The 10,870-nt window shown below is 40.2% G+C and overlaps 1 pseudogene; it reads left to right on the top strand.

The window, feature by feature from the left end:
- Window positions 1–1,310: 1,310 nt before the first annotated feature.
- On the top strand, window positions 1,311–5,915 carry LOC101416313 (malate dehydrogenase, cytoplasmic pseudogene; annotated as a pseudogene).
- Window positions 5,916–10,870: the final 4,955 nt, after the last annotated feature.

Raw genomic sequence — 10,870 nt, 5'->3', positions numbered from 1 at the left:
CCGCAGCTGGGTGCCAGCCCTATGGGTGAGGTCTCACCCACAGGCTCTATCCTGTGTTCTGTGTTCTACAATTCACTTACTTACTAGGGTCTATTGTGTGGATATATCACCAATTGACTTCAGGAACCCTCCCACCCTGTGGTCCCCGGGAACGTCCACCTGGGGGCTCCTCTAGGCTGCAGACAATTTAATGACTCAGATCAAGATCCAGTTCCGGGGGAGGGGCTCCAGCCAGAAACGCTAATAACCGAGTCCAAACCTGAAATTCCCACGCTTCACAAAATATTCCCCTAATCAGCTTCCAAACATATGCCACCCCGCGAGACCCTGGTAGCATCTCTTTGTTGCTATCCCTTTGAGACTGCTGTAGGTCAGCAGCCGGGCTTGGGGGGGGGGCGTGGCTCTAGGCGGAAACACTATTGTTTGTGTCCGCAATCAAAAATTGCCCCCACTTTGCCCTAAAATCCCCGTCTGTCTGCCCAAATGGGTCCACAAGCACCTCCCTTCCCACCAACCCCCAAAAGGCTGCCCAGGGCCCACGAACTCCCCAGTACTGCAGAGCCTCCAAAAAAAAAGAGCATAAACCCCGCCGCCGGGCCCAGCCCGGCTCCCCCAGCCACTGCCACTCAGCGCTTGGCCCGGCTCAGCCCCCCCACTGCTGCAGCTCAGCGCTCGGCCTGGCTCCCCCCCGCCGCCGCGGCGCCAGACGCCTCGGCTCCACCTACCCAAGGAGGGAATCCTCCACACATAGCTGGGATGTCCGTATATATTTCACAGACGGATCCTCTCTGTTACCTTCCCTCCAAATCGATGTCCAGACACCTCCGGACCAGCAAAAATCCTGAAACAGCCCGGTCCCAAAGAGTCTTCAATGCCGCCCAGCCGATTCCCCACAGGAGCTAGTAACCGGGAAGTTCACTCAGCCGCCATCTTGCTCTCTCTCCCAAACTCTTCTGACCAACCATGGAAAGAAATACCAAAGGGAACAAAGTGTTTAGAAAATCACTACTATTGCACACAAGCACTTTGAAATGTTCTATTCTGTTCTCTTCCACTGTCTTCTATTTCTTTTTCTTAAGATCCAGGTTATGACTCACTACGTGGATTCTACAGTGAGCAAATGAAATGGGTTAGGACCTGGTACCACCCAGCTTAGCAACACATTTTATAAATAGCCTAGCAGTTAACAAAGGATGCACTTCATTGTTGAGGTAAACACATAAAGTCTCTATTCAAGGATATTAAAAAGGAGTCAGTTCCATTGTACAGATGACCTGACCACATGAGGTTGATTCTGAAGGTGCTCAACCATGTCTGAGCAGATCAGAGTCCTTGTGTCTACAGCAGTTGGTCAAATTGCATATTCACTGCTGTGTAGTATTGGAAATGGCTCTGTCTTTCATAAAGACCAGCCTTTGGTTCTCATGCTGTTGGATATCCCCCTCACCATGGTGGGGATCCTGGACAGGGTCCTTTTGGAATTGCAAGACTGTGCACTTCCTCTACTGAAAGATGCCATCAAAACAGATGAAGAAGAGGTTGCCTTCAAAGACTTGGATGTGCCCTGAAAGCAAATGTGAAAATCTTCAAAGTCCAAGGTGCAGCCTTGGAAAAATATGCCAAGAAGTCAGTCAGGGTTATTTTCATGGGAAACCCAGCCAATACTGACTACCTCAAAGTTGGTTCCATCCATCCCCAAAGAAAACTTCAGTTACTAGAACTTTTGGATCAAAACTGAGCTAAATCTCAAACTACTCTTAAACTTGGTATAACTGCTGATAACATAAAGAATGTTGGGGAAATCATTCCCCAACCCAGTATCCAGATGCCAACCATGCCAAGGTGAAATTGCAAGGAAAGGTAGTTGGTGTTTATGAAGCTCTAAAAGAAGGCAGCTAGCTCAGGGAAGCTTCCTCACAATGGTGCAGCAGCATGGTACTGCTGTCACCACGGCTCCAGAACTCTCCATGCAATATCTGCTGCTAAAGTCATCTGTGAGCACCTTAGAGATACCTGGCTTGGAACCACAGAGGGGGCATTTGAGTCCATGGGCATTATCTCTGGTGGCAACTCCTATGGCATTCCTGATTATCTGCTCCAGGTGTTCACAATCGTGAGCAAAAATAAGACCTGGGAGTTTGCTGAGTCTCCCTATTAATGATTTTTCATGTGAGAAGATGGATCTTACTGCAGAGGAACTGGCAGAAGAAAAAGAAACTGCTTTTGAATTTCTTAGCTCTGCCCAGCCAATCATTTTATTTATTGTTTTAATATTTTATTTTTTTAAATACTTTAGATTACATAAATTTTACATAAAGAATGTAGGAAATTCCCATATGTCCCACTCCCTAGCCCTCACACACTTTCCCACATTAGCAACATCCTTCATTAGTGCAGTACATTTGTTAAAATTGATGAACACATATTGGATCACTGCCATTAAGCGTGGATAGTTTACAGTTTACACTCTGTCCCACACAATTTTGTAAGTTATGACAAAATATATAATGGCCTGTATCCATCATTGCAATGTCATTCAAGACAATTCCAATTACCAAAAATGCCCCCATATTACACATATTACACCTGTTTTTCCCTCACCCTCCCCTCAGAATCTCTGGTGGCAATGCCTCCACATCAATGATTAAAGTTCCTCCATTGCTAGAATAAGTCTATAGTAGAACAGACAATTATTTTAATGTTACTAAATGCCCCAAAACAGAAAGATCTAAATGTCATCTTTGACTCTAGTAACAAATAATACTATACTTAAATTATTTGTTAAAAAAAAAAAAAAGCACATTTGAAAGCTGTGTGCTTTTTGATACAAATGGAGACTTCAATCTCTGGTCTGTCTATGTGCCAACTGGTCTCTGAGCCTCAGCAGAGTTGCAACTCTTACTCTCTGGTTCATTGGACCTACCCAGGTCAGCAAACAGGGAGGTGAAGATGGTCAACCACCATACCAGGGAACCAAGAGTGCCTACAACTGCAAGCAGGAGAAGCGCATCCATCAACCAGGAGAAGCTCCCTTTTGATACAGAGGTGAAGTGGACATCACCATCAAAGGGTCCAGAGGATAGAGGAATAAAATATGGATTAGAGTATTCTACTATATTCTACTATAGAACTATTCTACTATAGAACTATTCTATATTCTACTATAGAACTATTCTACTATAGAACTATTGTGACTAGTAATGGAAGAAACTGTAGCATTGATGTGGAGACAGTGGCCATGGGAGTTGCTGAAGGCAGGCAGAGGGAAGAAGAGAAGTGATGTGGGGACATTTTCAGGACTTGGAGTTGTCCTAAATGATATTGCAGGGACAGATGCTGGACATTATATATCCCACCATAATCCCCTGAAAGTACTGGGGGAGAGTATAAACTACAATGTAAACTCTAATCCATGCAGTACAGCAGTGCTCTAAGAAATATTCACTAAATGCAATGAATGTGCCACAATGATGAAAGAGGTTGTTGATGTGGGAGGAGTGGGGGGTGGGGGGTATATGGAAACCTCTTATATTTTTTTGTGATCTATGTATCTTCAAAAAATACAATTAAAAAATAAATAAAATTGTCAGAGTCGCGGACCTGAAGGGTATCGGGAATGAAAGATAAAGGGAGACTGGGATCAGGGGATCTGAGAGCATTGAAGCCTCAAGCTCATCAGACAAGTTTATTAATATCAGGGGTTTCTTTATATACCCCAAGCAATCGTGAGAACCAGCAACTATTCTAGCTAACTATTCCCATTACCTCATTCTTGAAAACACAATGCACAGTGGATAAGACAGTAACTAAAGCTCAAGATGTTCTATTATGTTATTGAAACAAATATACTCATAAATCTTGTTGCCCAGGTTACTCATACTATCAAGTCTGGGTTCTGCTGGAATGTTATGTTTCCCTGAGAGATTAGCCACCTGCATGTATATCTCTAGGGACAGCATGACCCAGTGGTCAGAAAGTAACTTGCTACTATGGAAACAACATGCCTTTGTTTCCCACATTTCCCCCTTTTTGTTTTAGTCAGGGTGACTGTGCCTGTCTTAGGTTGCCCTCCTCTGAGAGTCTTACCCATCATTAACTACCAGCCAAGCACTCTGACCATGGGGAACTATATCAGATTTTTTGCAAGTACCAAATTATTAGCTTATCCCATCGCATCAACATGGTGCAGTCTTCAGCATACCTCTCATCCCAGGCAAGCAACTACAATGAGCAACAAAACTAACACACAAAGTTCTATTCCTAATGCAGATAAAAATTGTTGAAACTTCCACCAATTTACTGGATTAAACTTATTGAAATGAGAAATCAAATCATTAAATATATCCTTATCTTCAGCTACATAAATCTGATTATGAGACATTTCTAATATTTTTTTGTAATTCTTCTATTTCTAATGACATATTACCTATATGACCTATCAAATGATTTTTAATCTTTTCCCAATTAAACATAGAATTATTATAAGCAAATGGAGTAATACAAAAGTGTTACTTTCATTCCAATCACATTTCAATCCCTTAAGTAGATTTAAGTTATATACTTGATCTCTAAGATGTAAAACTGCTGATTCTAAATCATCAACTCTACTATTTAATTCTCCATCAATATATTCTTGACTATGCCATAAGTCACTAGCATTCTTATGCCAATCATGCATGTATTGTTGAGTCTGCACCGTCTCATGCAAGGTCACTGTAGCTGTAGTAGCAGCTGCAATGACACAAATCAGTCCTAATATGCCATCTATTATCAGTCCCACAAATCGCTTCGAGCATTTCAGGATTTCTTGAGCCATATGGAACAGCAGTTGACTCTCAGGTGACGATTGCCAAATTCAGTTCAGTCACACTGGGATCCATACTCCCTGCCACCTTTGAGCCATTGTAATGAAATCTCCATTCTGTAAAATGTTCTCAGACAAACAAGTATGCAAGGCCCCACTTTTATAAAATAGAGCATTTTTGGTTATGGTTAATTTTCTGACCACAAACACATAAGGATGTCTTACACACAATTGAAAATGATGAATTTGCTCTAAATGCAGATATTGACCATTCTTACTATTATTCCCAATCCAGTCTATAATAGGAGCTATTCCTAAAAAAAAAAACTTTCCACAAATTCTTCTGTTTATGTATAGATGTAATGTTATACCATGGAGAAGGGATCCATTTCCCTTTAAATTTCCAAACACTATAATTTTTAGTAAAAATTATTTTTTCATCCAAATCAAGGGATTCATGAAAAGGATATTGCATATTTCCAATTTGCTGTCCTTTACTATTTAGACCATACCAAATAAATCTGCCATTATATGGAGAGGGACTCCCCATTGGGACACTCTCCCACACTATTCCATAGGAATCATTAAAAATGACAGATCATCTTCTTATATGGCACTCTTGCCATCCTTTTTTATCCCTACTGTCTTTTTGTGGACAATCATAAGTAGGATTTTTGGTTCTGATAAAATTGTAAGAGGGAAATAAAGTCACAACAGACTGAGTATTATTATTTTTTAATATAATCATGGTCCGATTTTTACCATACATACAGGAAGGATGGTTACCAATACATAAGGGTCAATAATCAAATGGTAATATGAGATTATAGAATCTTTGTCCTTCCTCATGGGGTTTAATTGGTAACTGATCATCAGTTGGTCCAGGGAATATATGGGTCTTTTTCAGATATATATGAAAGAATGGATCTTTCCAGGTTAACACTCTAAGTAACGGGGGGTTAGGTATATAGGCCCAATAAGTGTAATTACTGGCAGCTTCCTCATTACTTATGATCACCATCATCAGAAGTTGTAGGAGACCCCACCTCTTCATTCCAAGGTTTAATCCTCTTTGCAGGTAGCCAAATTTGTCCTCCATTTTCTGAAATGACAAGAGCATAGCCTCACCCCCATACTTTGATCCTGCCTTTTTTCCATTCATTGCTTAAAACATCTTTCCAGAATATTGGTTGATCTTTATTTCTTGCATTCACTGTAGATGTTTGACATTTTCTAAAGTGACATTCCACAGGTGTCAATGAATTATAAACATTAAGAAATTTTAAAGTAAATAAAGCTTTTGCCAATTGATCTTTTGGTGTTATAATACTATCATCTCCCCCTTTTTGTTTTAAAAGCATAGTTTTTAGGGTATGATGGCTGCGTTCAACTATGGCTTGACCTGTAGGATTATAAGGAATACCAGTAACATGCTCTATAGCATACGTAGAACAAAAAGAAGTACAAGACTTACTTATGTAAGAAGGACCATTATCAGTTTTAATTTTCAAGGGGCATCCCATTACAGCAAAAGCAGACCATAAATGGGAGCGAACATGATGAAAACGTTCACCACTTTGTGCAGTAGCCCACAAAAAATGAGAGTAAGTATCAATGCAAACATGGACATATCATAATTTACCAAATGATGGTATGTGAGCAACATCATCTGCCACAGTTGATTAGGAGCCAGGCCTCTGGGGTTAGTCCCAGCCTGAAAAGGCACTGTAGTTAAGGGTCCACAGGTGGGACAGGTAAGAACAATTTCTTGAGCTTGATGTTTTGTTAATTGAGGAAATTTATGTCTAAGTCCCTTAGTATTAATATGAGTTAATGCATGATATTTACTGGCATCTTGCAAACATCCTACTAATAAATCAGCTCTTGCATTTTGAGTAGCTAGAGGACCAGAAAGGGAAGAATGAGACCAGATATGAGTAATATATATGGGCTGATTTCTTTGCCAAATGAGGGCTTGAAGGTCAGCAATAAGTTGAGACAATTCATCAGTAATAAAAATATGAGCTGTTTCAATATAGCCTACAGTTAAACACACATATTCAGAGTCAGAGACAATATTCAAGGGCTCTTGAAACGTTTGTAAAACCTTAATGATGGCTGAAAGCTCTGTGCTTTGAGCAGACGAATAAGGAGTCTGCCAAACCTGTTCTGTTTGAGAGGTAACGTATGCTGCTTTTCCATTACTATGACCATCAGTAAATATTGTACATGCATTTTCAATAGGAACAGTTTTCACAATTTTTGGTAAAATCCAAGTGGTTCTTTGTAAAAATATTAACAGTTTGGAAGTAAGATAATGATTATCAATAATGCCTTGAAAATTACTAATAGCAATTTGCCATTGAGGATTAGTTATATATAAATGTTGACTTTCTTCATGAGAAAGATTGCAAATAATTCTATCTGGATCAGACCCCTTTAACTGTAACAACCTCACATGGCCTTTTGCTAGTATGGAAATAATTTTTTGGAGATATGTTTGCAATCTCTTTTGTTTATTATTAGGTAGAAAAACCCATTCCAATATACCTTCTTGCCAAAATAAAGCTGTAGGAGATTGAGGGGTTGAGAAAATAATTAAATCAACAGCTTTATCAGGGTCTATTTGTGTTAATTGCCCTTGAGAGATTCAATCCTCTATCAACGCCAATTCTTTTTTCAGCCTCTTTAGACAAGATTCTAGGGCTAGACAGATCGGAATCTCCTGTTAATGTTTGAAATAAATGAGTTAACATATAATTAGAGATTCCTAATGTTGGTCAAGTCCAATTAATATCTCCTAGCAATTTTTGGAAATCATTTAAAGTATTTAATTTGTCTCGGCATATTTGCACCTTTTGTGGTATAATACGTCCATTAGCTAACTTCATACCCAAATAACAATATGGTGCATTCCTTTGAATTTTTTCAGGGGCAATTTGCAAGCCATACTCAGGAAGAATTTGTTCAGCATACTGAAATAACTGTTGCAGTTTGTCATTTGAAGCATGAGCAAACAATATATCATCCATATAATGAATAATCATTGCTTTTGGAAATTTTGCTCTTAATGCTTCTAAAGGTTGAGGCACCAACAATTGACACATGGTAGGACTATTCATCATACCTTGCAGTAATACACACCATTGATATCTTTGCATAGGTGCCTAATTATTAAGAGAAGGTACTGAAAAAGCAAAGTTTTCTTTGTCAGCAGGATGCAAAGGAATCGTGAAAAAAGCATCCTTTAAATCAATAATAATTATGTGCCAATCTTTTAGAATCATGGATGGTTGTGGAGCCCCAGGTTGCAAAGGTCCCATAGGGCTCATGACCTTGTTGATATCTCTTAGATCAGTTAACAGTCTCCAATTGCCTGATTTTTTCTTAATAACAAACACAGGAGAATTCCATGAACTACTAGGAGGCTCAATATGTTTTTGAGTTAACTGTTCTGTTACAAGAATATGAAGGGCATTAAGTTTTTCAACTGTGAGGGGCCATTGATCAACCCATACAGCTGTATCTGTTAGCCAACTTATAGGTATTGGGCTGCCCTTTTGTTCAATGACCCCTATGGAAAATTTTCCTGCCCAGAATTTTGTTGACCTAAATGATACCCAAATCCTCTATGATCTCCTTTTCTTCTAGTATTATATTGCATATCCATATATTAAAACTTTGCTTGTTCTGACAAAGTAGGAATGTGAATAAAAGCTCCCCAATGACCAAGCAAATCACGTTCCCACAAGTTGATACCCATAACTGCTACATAAGGTTGTAAAGTAGATTTTTGTCCATCCAGACCTAAAACATCAAATGCAGCAGTACTCTGGTATACATCATTCATTGTACATATGCCAGTAAACACAGTGGGTACTTTCTGCAATGTCCAAGATTGAGGCCAATGTCACTTAGCAATAATAGATACATCAGCACCTTTATCTACTGGTCCAAAAAATACCTTCCCATTGATGGTAATTGTTGTCTCTGGCCTGTCATCACCTACAAAAGTCTGCCAATAAATTCTTTCTCCTGTAGAACCAAATCTACCTTTTCTATTAAAGGGGAGGGTACTTGGTTTATGATAAGGAAGCAATAGTAATTGAGCAATCCTTTGTCCAACATTAATTTGAACTTGACTCACTGCTTGTACCATTACTTTTATTTCTTCTTTAAAGTCACTATCAATAATACCAATTTGAACCAATAATCCCTTCATAGTCAGACTACTTCTTCCTATTATCAGACCAACCGTATCAGAGGGCAACGGTCCTTTTACTCCAGTAGATATAGTTTGCATACCCATTGCCGATGTTATAAGCTTAGTTTCAGTAGATGGGAGATCTACTGCAGCACTGCCTCTTGTGGCAGCTTTTAATTCTGAAATTGGGATGCGTGTAGCTGGCCATTGCTGACTGGATATTGTTTGGCCAGGCTCATATTGTTTGTCTGAGGGCCCTGAGCTAGGCCCACAAAGTGGTTTCCCGACCCAATTGGAGTTTCATTTTTTTGAAATTTAGACCTGCACTCATTGGCCCAATGATATCCTTTCCTACATACTGGACATATCTTAGATGGAGATTGCTTACTTCTATTCTGAGTGGGATGAGCTGGATAAGATCGACACTCTGATAATGACCAAGCTTTCCACATTTAAAACAATTTCCTTTCTTTCTTTCCTCCTTTTTACTACCTTTAAAAGCTGTGGCCAAGACTGCCCCCTGGTGAGTGGTGGAGCCACTATCCTGACAAACTTTAACATAATCCTGGACTGAGCCTCCTGCTGCCTTTAAGGGTCGAATTGCCTTTTTTTTTTTTAAAGATTTATTTATTTATTTAATTCCCCCCCCCCGCCGCCCCCCGCGGTTGCCTGTTCTCTCTGTCTATTTGCTGCATCTTGTTTCTTTGTCCGCTTTTGTTGTCGTCAGCAGCACGGGAAGTGTGGACGGCGCCATTCCTGGGCAGGCTGCACTTTCTTTTGCGCTGGGCAGCTCTCCTTACGGGTGCACTCCTTGCACGTGCGGCTCCCCTACGCGGGGGACACCCCTGCGTGGTGCGGCACTCCTTGCGGGCATCAGCACTGTGCATGGGCCAGCTCCACACAGGTCAAGGAGGCCCGGGGTTTGAACCATGGACCTCTCATGTGGTAGACGGACGCCCTAACCACTGGGCCAAGTCCGTTTCCCCGAATTGCCTTTTTACGTTCACTATTAGCCTGATCAAATGCAAGCGTTAACAAAATTAACTCTCTTGCTTCTGGTATCTCAATTGTTTTCATCAGAATATCAGTTAATTGGGCTACAAATTCTACATAAGTTTCATTAACTCCTTGTATTATTTTATCAAAAGACTGCATTGGCCTTCCAGGAGCACAAATTCATTTCCAAGCAGCCAAACATGAATTGCGCACCTGGTTTATGGCCTGATCATCATAATGAAGCTGCCGTTGAATGCCAGACCATTCACCAATACCTAATAACTGTTCAGCAGAAATAAGAACAGGAGGATTTGCACAGCATTACGGCGCGCAACCATATTGGCTTCATCTGCCCAACAGGTTTTAAATTGTAAGAGCTCAGCTGGATTTAAAACTGTTCTAGTTAACATTTCCCAGTCCCATGGAATAAGGCGGTCAGTTTGAGCCAACCCTTGTACCAAACCAAAAGTATAAGGGCTATTAGTTCCAAATTGTGCACACACTTGTTTAAGTCCTTTCAAAATTTTAAATGGCAATGGTTCATGATGAACATATATACCTCCTTGGGGGTTATTGGCATCGGGGGGAATTTGTTGAATATTTACTGGGAATGCTTGTAATAATTGCATTGCCTCAGGATCCCCTTCTCGGGATCCTTGTAATAAGCAATGCATCATTGGGGTTGTAGGAGCCAGATTGGGTATAAATATGCTTTTAATATATGGTTGGGTGTCAATGGCATCAGTAAATATCCCCGGGGCTACAGGCATAGTAATTGCTGGAGCCATAGGGTCAGCATTACATAAATTAGGATAAATGCCAGCTTTAGAAATATTCAATTTAGACATTTGCTGAGGCAGAAAAGG

This window comes from Dasypus novemcinctus, chromosome 9 (assembly GCF_030445035.2).
Source record: "Dasypus novemcinctus isolate mDasNov1 chromosome 9, mDasNov1.1.hap2, whole genome shotgun sequence".
Taxonomy (NCBI): domain Eukaryota; kingdom Metazoa; phylum Chordata; class Mammalia; order Cingulata; family Dasypodidae; genus Dasypus; species Dasypus novemcinctus.
Note: the sequence above shows the minus strand (reverse complement) of the source record. Positions and strands in the feature narration are given on the sequence as shown.